The sequence below is a fragment of the Mandrillus leucophaeus genome, unplaced genomic scaffold, assembly GCF_000951045.1.
Source record: "Mandrillus leucophaeus isolate KB7577 unplaced genomic scaffold, Mleu.le_1.0 Scaffold108, whole genome shotgun sequence".
NCBI lineage: Eukaryota > Metazoa > Chordata > Mammalia > Primates > Cercopithecidae > Mandrillus > Mandrillus leucophaeus.
This window is the reverse complement of record NW_012098987.1, coordinates 3911008-3918994: the sequence shown is the minus strand read 5'-3', so window position 1 is coordinate 3918994 and position 7987 is coordinate 3911008. Positions and strand designations below refer to the sequence as shown.

At 37.2% G+C, this 7987-nt stretch overlaps 1 long non-coding RNA gene across 1 annotated transcript in view; it reads right to left on the bottom strand.

Moving 5' to 3' along the window:
• Positions 1-6696: 6696 nt before the first annotated feature.
• LOC105544181 overlaps positions 6697-7987 on the bottom strand; it is a 28004-nt gene continuing 26713 nt past the window's right edge. The window contains exon 2 of the long non-coding RNA XR_001006727.1: positions 6697-7003. This is a non-coding gene — a long non-coding RNA (uncharacterized LOC105544181). The remainder of the gene's footprint in view (positions 7004-7987) is intronic.

Genomic DNA, 7987 nt, shown 5'->3' with positions numbered 1-7987 from the left:
TCTCTTCTTTCTTTCTTTCTTTCCTTCCTTCTTTCTTTCTTTCTTTCTTTCTTTCTTTCTTTCTTTCTTTCTTTCTTTCTTTCTTTCTTTCTTTTTTTCTTTTCTTTTCTTTTCTTTTCTTTTCTTTTCTTTTCTTTTCTTTTTTTCCCATCCATAATATGGACATTTTAATCTATCTTTATCTAGATACTAAGAAATAGGCCAATGCCAGCTGATATCTGGATTATGTGTATTTTTAAAACCATTATACTTTTCATTAGGATGTTAGAGAATCAGAACTTCAGAGGTGAGGATGAAAGCTGAAACTCCAGAGTTGAATATGAAGGGGAAGGGAACGTTTGAAGTGCAGCACTAAGTGGCTCTTCCTTTTAATAGATGGGAATAAAACTGTCTTTAGTCAAGAATTATCTTATTTGCCTGTATCTCAGGACGGTCTTTCATATAAGTGGGTCTTTGCTATGGGGACCCTGGAAATGAAGGTGTTTTATGCTATTATTTCTTTCCATAACCCTGAGTGCACATTTGCTACCTTTGAATGTCCTACTCACTTTCTCTGCTTTCGAAGCTGTGGAAAACCCCGACTATCTATCAACAGAGGGAAAACTTACATAAGACTGAGCAGGGAAATGATTGCTTTTTACAATGCTCTTTGATTTCAGTGCTTACTAGCCAAGAACACCTTTTCTGTCTCGAAGGTTAGGTACTAGAATGGAGAGAGTCAGGACTCGAGCAAGATTGATGCCAAGAGGGGCATAGACTGTAATATCAGAGGGCTTCTGAAGTTCTCTGGAGGGCTGTAAACTAGAATGTTCTTTCACCAAATGATTAAAAGAATGATGATTAATAAATATTTTTAAAAATTAGATGTTCTAAGTTTCTTGAAAAATATAAAATTCATAAAATTAGTACAAGAAGAAAGAGAATATTTGTATTTGAAATGGTAATCAAAGACTCTCATCCCCATCCCAGGTCCCTAGACCTGGGAAGTCCTAGACCAAGAAGGCTTTATGCCAGAGTTCTAGCAAATTTTCAAGGAAAGAAAATTACTATTTTATATATAGACTTTAGAAACAAAGAGGGAAAACTTCCCAACTCATTCCATTTATTTTTATTTTTATAGACTTAGAGGGTACAAATACAGTTTTGTTACATTCTTACATCACATAGTGGTGAAATCTGGGCATGTAGTGTAACCATCACCTGAATAGCGTACATTGTCCAGTGAGGCAATGTCTCACCCCTTGCCCCTGCTCCCATCCCCCCACCTTTCTGAGTCTCCAGTGTCTATTTTTCTACTTTCTATGTCCATGTGCACACATTAAAAGCTAGATAAAGATGGCACAAGGAAAGGTAATTATAGGCCTATATTACTTATGAATTGCATTTGAAAATCAAGTAAGGATGATTTAGCTGCCTGGTCTCACTTCTCTCTTTTTCAGTCCACTCCTTTCTCTCTCTCGCTCACTCTCTCTCTCTGTCTATATTAATTAAATAGTTAAGAGGTCAGAGACTGGGGATTCTAAAGTCTCTGGTTTCTTGTTTGTCACTCTGAAACCCTTGTCTCATATTCCTGTCTTCAACTGTGTATTCTTTTTTTTTTTTTTTTTTTTTTTGAGACGGAGCCTTGCTCTGTCACCAGGCTGGAGTGCAGTGGCGCGATCTCGGCTCACTGCAACGTCTGCCTCCCGGGTTCAAGCAATTCTGCTGCCTCAGTCCCATGAATAGCTGGGGTTACAGGTGCCCGCCCCCACGCCCAGCTAAATTTTGTATTTTTAGTAGAGACAGGTTTCGCCATGTTGGTCAGGCTGGTCTTGAACTCTTACCTCAGGTGATCTGCCAACTTTGGCTTCCCAAAGTGCTGGGATTACAGGCATGAGCCACTGCGCCTGGCCTCAACTGTGCATTCTTGAGTCTGAGTAAATACAATATCTGAAACATTTCTCGATTCTCCCACTTCTCTCGGTTTCAGTCACTAGAACTATTTTGGTATTGTTGAAATGCACTGGCATATAATTCTAGAACTTCTTTCTTAGAATTGTATAAACTATAATAGTATTCCAGAACCCAGATTTCTGAAAAAACAGCAAGAAAACAATGTTGCAATTTTTGTTGTTGTTGTTAAGATAGGAGAGAATTTTGGAGAAAAACATCTCGGAAAGGCACTACATTTGATTCACTTGTGGATACATATGTTGGACTCCTTCTGCTCATCACGTTTCCTTCTTGATTTATGTGAAAATTACATATTTTTGCTCCTGATAATATAGAGAAAAGCAGAAGTGGAGGACACATTAGAAGATGGGCAAGTTGCAAAGTTTTCTGTAGGGATATTTCTCTTTATGAGAAAACATAAATTTATGTTAAAAAATTTTCGAGTATATGTATTTTGTATGCTTATTTACTGCAGGTTCGCTTTCATTTTAGGATTGTTGCGGTAGAATGTACATGCAACACATATTACTATGTCTAATGTACAGTTCAATGAGTTTTAACAAATTTATATTGTGATGTAATAATCACCACGATCAAGTTATAGAACATTTCCACTTGCTGTGGTTTGGATGTTTGTCCCCCAAAGCGCATGTTGAAATTCGATCCCCAGTGTTGGAGATGGGGCTTAAGGGGAGGTGTTTGGCTCGTTGAGGGGGATCCCTCACGAATGCCTTGGTGCCATTCTCGAGGTAATAAGTTCTTGCTCCGTTAGTTCCTGAAAGAGCTGGTTGTTATAAAGAGTCTGACACTTCTCTCTTTTGCTTTCTCTTTCACCATGTGATCTTCACATACCAGTTCCACTTTGCCTTCCACCATGAGTGGGAGCAACCTGAGGCTCTGAGCAGAAGCAGATGCTGGTGCCATTCTTCCTCTATAGCCTGCAGAAATGTGAGCCAAATAAACCTTTATAAATCATATCAGTGGTTGACAGGGACTGGGAGAGGCTTGACTGCAAGGCAGCAAGAGAAAACTTTTTGATACAGTAGCATCTTAGTCCATTTGTGTTGCCATAAAGGAATACCGTTATAAATTACCCACCACAGGTATTCCTTCATGTCCCTATAGTTTTGCTTTTTTAAGAATTTTAAATAAATGGAATCACAGAGCGTGCCTTTTTGTGCGTGTTGGGATTCTTTCTCTGCCATAATGCTCTAAATATTCATCTAAGTTTTTGAATTGATCAGTAGTGAATTCTTTTTATTGGTGAGTAGTATTCTATTGTATGATGTGCCACAAATTGTCATTCACTAGTCTACAGACATTGGAGTCATTCCAGTTTCAGTGTTGCTTAACAGAACCCTGGTCACAGATCTTTGAGTGAGGTGGAATTTGCAGCCTCAGTCTCATATGCACAAAAGGCTTCACATTTAGACTTGTGATGTTATTTTCAAATAAATTGTTCACTTAGTTACACTTGGACAGAATTGAAATGAGATGTTTATCCCCAGCTTTAAACATGTGATTGGTTGTGGGACCACACTCTGTATTGTATACTATGAAATGACCTTAAAAAATAAATTCTGTAAATATGTTATGAACTGCATTTTTGTCACTAATTTATTTAATATAAACTCTTTATATGTAATCATTTTTTGTAACTTGCTTTAGAATTTCTTCATTTTATAATAAACGTCAAGGAGGTAAGTGGCCAGCTCTTGTTTGACTTCTGAGAGCCCCTTCTTTTCCCTTCAGATGAGGACGACAAAGAGGGAGGGGGAATGGGTGGAAGGGACAGGCAGTGAATGCTTGAGGTGGAGAGCTGTTAGCATAAGGTGACCTTGAACTCCCACAGAAGTGAACTTCCACAGAGTGAACTCTCATCACAGCTGCATCTGAATTCAGAGGTGAATTGAGGGGTTGTGATGCTGGATACGTGAGGCAGCTGCCATAGTATTATTACCTCCAAGGCTTGGAGAGGTTAAGCAGCTTGTCCTAGATCACACAGTAAGTGATAGAGCAATATTGTGTAGAAATTTTTATATTTTTACTGAGGGTCAAAAACTTTGGATCTAGGTCACTATATGACCCCTACAAGTCATTTAAGCTCTGCAGATCTGTGTCTTTATTTGTAAAAGATGATGCTGGAATCCACAGGATCCTTTGCGTGACATGAGTTCATTTTAATGTTAAAAGTAGTAGAATCTAGAAAACTGAATAAGCAGGGAAGATACTTGCTTCTTACTTGAATAAAAAGAACATTTTCGCTTCTAGCAGAGTCCAAATGATTTTCTATTTTAAATAGAGAAAGTAGATCTTATCAAGTATTTATAGAAACTGCAGATTGTTCGGACACAATCCAATACCTCATTTGATACTGGCAAGAGGCAAATGACGCCTCAAACCTTCACAAATGCTTAAGCCAATTTTATGAACAAAGGAATATCTGAAAGTGGCTCAAGTTTAAAGAAGGCCATATATATCTCTTGAGTGACATAACTTTAGGAGCTACTTGAGGAAAGTGATATGTTTTTCTAAAATCTGCATAATTAAGGTCTAAAGCATACCTCCTTCTAAATGTAAGTTATTTTAGTCATCAGTGGTGTATCTTGTATTTATAATAACTACAAAGGGATGATAAATGGGAATGGGAATTGTTGATATTACTCCTTGGTGAGGGCCTATACCCATCATGGGATCCTATGATCTTGTTTTCATTCCCATCTCTTTATTTTGAAAAATTTTAGGCACCAGAAAAATGAAAAGAATTGTGCAGTGAATATTTGTATACCCTCCACCTATATTCAACAGTCGTTAACATTTTGCCATATTTGCTTTATCCCTTTCTACATCTAATATTTGGTGGAACCATTTGAAAGTAGGTTGCGGCTATCATAAATCACTCGTATGTGTACTAGCATGCATCACTTTAAAAATAAGAATGTAGTCCTACACATACACAATATTGTTATCTAAAACGACAATAGTTCTGTAATATTTAATATCCAATCCATATTCAGTTTTCCCCAATTGTCTCAAAAATGTAATGGATATACTTATTTTGAAAATCAGGATTAATAAGGGCTCATACATTGCATTTGGATGTTATGGATATTTAGTCTCTTTGTCTAGAATATTTATCCACTTTTTTTTTTTTTTTTTTTTTGAGACGAAGTCTTGCTCTGTCGCCCAGGCTGGAGTGCAGTGGCGCGATCTCGGCTCACTGCAAGCTCCGCTTCCTGGGTTCACACCATTCTCCTGCCTCAGCCTCCCAAGTTGCTGGGATGACAGGCACTCACCACCGCGCCTGGCTAATTTTTTGTATTTTTAGTAGAGGCGGGGTTTCACCATGTTAGCCAGGATGGTCTTGGTCTCCCAACCTCGTGATTTGCCCACCTCGGCCTCCCAGTTTACACTGATTTTTAAAAGAATCCAGCCAGTTGTCATGTAAAATGTCCCAAATTCTAGATTTTTCTGCTTGCTTCTTCATAGTGTTATTGAACTTGTACTGCTATTTTCTTGTCTGTACATCAGAAGTTAGGTTTAGAAGCTTGATTAGATTTAGGTTAAATCTGTCTGGCAAGAATATTTCATACATTGTATACTTCTTATTGCATTGTATAATAAGGCATGCAAGGTCTGGTTATCCTACTATTAGAAACTCAGGTTTGGTCACTTGGTTAAGGTGGTGACTACCAGATTCCGCCATTATAAGAGTACCCTTTCCCCTTCGCAACTCATAAGTAATCTGTGGAGAGAGACTTTTCACTCAATGATTTTAGCATCCATTAAGGATCTTTGCCTGTGACAAATTTTACAGTAGGGATAGCAATGTGGTAATTTTCTGAAATTCCATTATTACTTTTACATTTATTATGAAATAAGAGCTTTATTTCTTTCCCTCTTTCTTCTCCTTTGCTTCACTTTCTTGAGTTTCATTATGAATTCATGGATGTTTGTTTATTCAGAGTATTACAACCATCATAGATATTCTTTCTGATGTTCACATTTGTTTCAAAGGACAGTAGATGCTCCTGCAAGCTGGGTTATGGGTCCTTTCAACATGACTCTGTTAGTCTTTGAGCACTGTTTTGTTTTTTGACATAACAAGATGTTCTTGGCTCATCTTGCACATTTCCTAAAATCAGCTGTTTTTGAAGGGAACCCCAGTATATATATTAGTGGAGAATTAGAAACCAAGATCTGGGGGCTAGATGCCTTGTTCCTTCTGGACTATTATTGCTCTGTGACAATTTTTGGTGGACAGAGATAAGATTTTTTTTAAAGAATAATGAATTCATAGTGTTTGTAATTAAAATTATGGCATTTTTATTCTTTTATTATCGTGTATTGTCTTACATTGAAAATCTTGGTTTGTAATAACATTAATACACACTTATTTTCTTATGTCTACTAGCAATAAATCTACTGATTGCATTTATATGTTATTCAAAGTAACTATTTCCTCTGGGTGGATATTTTATCAAACCAAAATATAATTTGCATCATTTGTTTCTACTTGTATTTTGTTTAATGGAGTACATTTTTCTTTTTTAATTTTATTTTTTTGAATATGTAAAACATTTACATGTTTCAAAACTAAAAACTGTATAAAAATATACTCGGAAATATTCTCATTTCTATCTCTTCCAAACTTCCCCTCATTTTTGTTAGTTTCTGTTTGTAAAAATAAGATATATTTTGTATTTATGTAACATATTAATATATATGTGTATATACATGCATGCAAACATATGCACATATATATTTATATGCTTCTTCTTTATTTCTTATATAAAACATGGCACAGAGTGAGGAGAGGGTCATGTTCTCCATTTCTACCCAGAACTCAGCCGTACTTGTTTCTTGAGGACTGGAAGGTTTGAACATATGGAGAATCAGCCAATGTAAATGAATAGTGGTGTTTTTCTGGGGTGGCTGCACAGGAGCTGATGTGGAAAAGGGGTGGAGTCAAAGCAGGACGGATCAACATGGCTCAGGGACTGGAGCGCCAAACTTGACTGGTTATCTTGAAGAGGGCTGTTATCTGACCCTCAGACCTGGAGTTTAATCTCTGCAAAGATAGAAACTGTGTTTGCCTCTGTATCCCCAGCTCTTAGCACAGTATATCTTTTGAATGAATAACAGAATAAAAGGAGGCATATGCTATGATTTTTGTGGTATAAAAAGAATGTAATTTTATTTTATGATCTATAAGCTAGTGAGGGCCAGGACATTTGGGATACAATGGTCTTAGATAGGGTTCTCTAGGAACTGACTCAAGGGCAGGGTTTGTGTGCAAGTGATTTATTGTACCAGTTCTCCCAGGGGAGACTGGCAGGGGAGTAGGGAAAGAAAGACAGGGAAGGAGTGGGAACCAATTAAGGATATGATTTCATGCGAGGTCCCACAGGGGGAAGCTTCAACTTGATCTCACTGGGAACCATACAGGTTAAGTTAATCCTGGTGATGGGAGTGTCCCTAGCTCTTACTCTTACTCCCAGACAAGGGAGCTGGACCTTCTTACTCTACATTTGTCAATAATCGGTCAAGGGCTGCTTCAGGGAAAAGTAAATTTCTAGGTACTTCTGGCTGTATTTGAGTGCAGGTAAGTCTCTAATATTGTCTGCTACAAATTATAGCTCTAGTTTAAAATGGAGTTATTTTCCTAAGCAACATTTTATAAGAAGAGCCATAAACATTGAATTTAACCAACTATAAATGATAGCTCTATATTTAGTAAAACTTTCTAAAGCATGTTTAAACCACATGTCCAAGTAACCACATAAATGTGTATTTCAGAGGATGCCTATCATTGTGTGCCATACAAAGTCCTTTCTCATTCCTGCTTTATTTCTTCTGCAGTAAGTCAGCGTTCACCTTCATTAAGGACATCATATTCATAAGACGTTCTCTCTGAGGAGAATTTTATTTTGCAGGGGAATTAGGACAACTTAGTAGGTTTTGAAAAACAAAGATTTCTGTTTAGTTGTCCTATTCTCATTGCTGATTTCCCTGCAGAAAAGAGGCAGCTAAGATTGCACACTGGTTCTTCAGA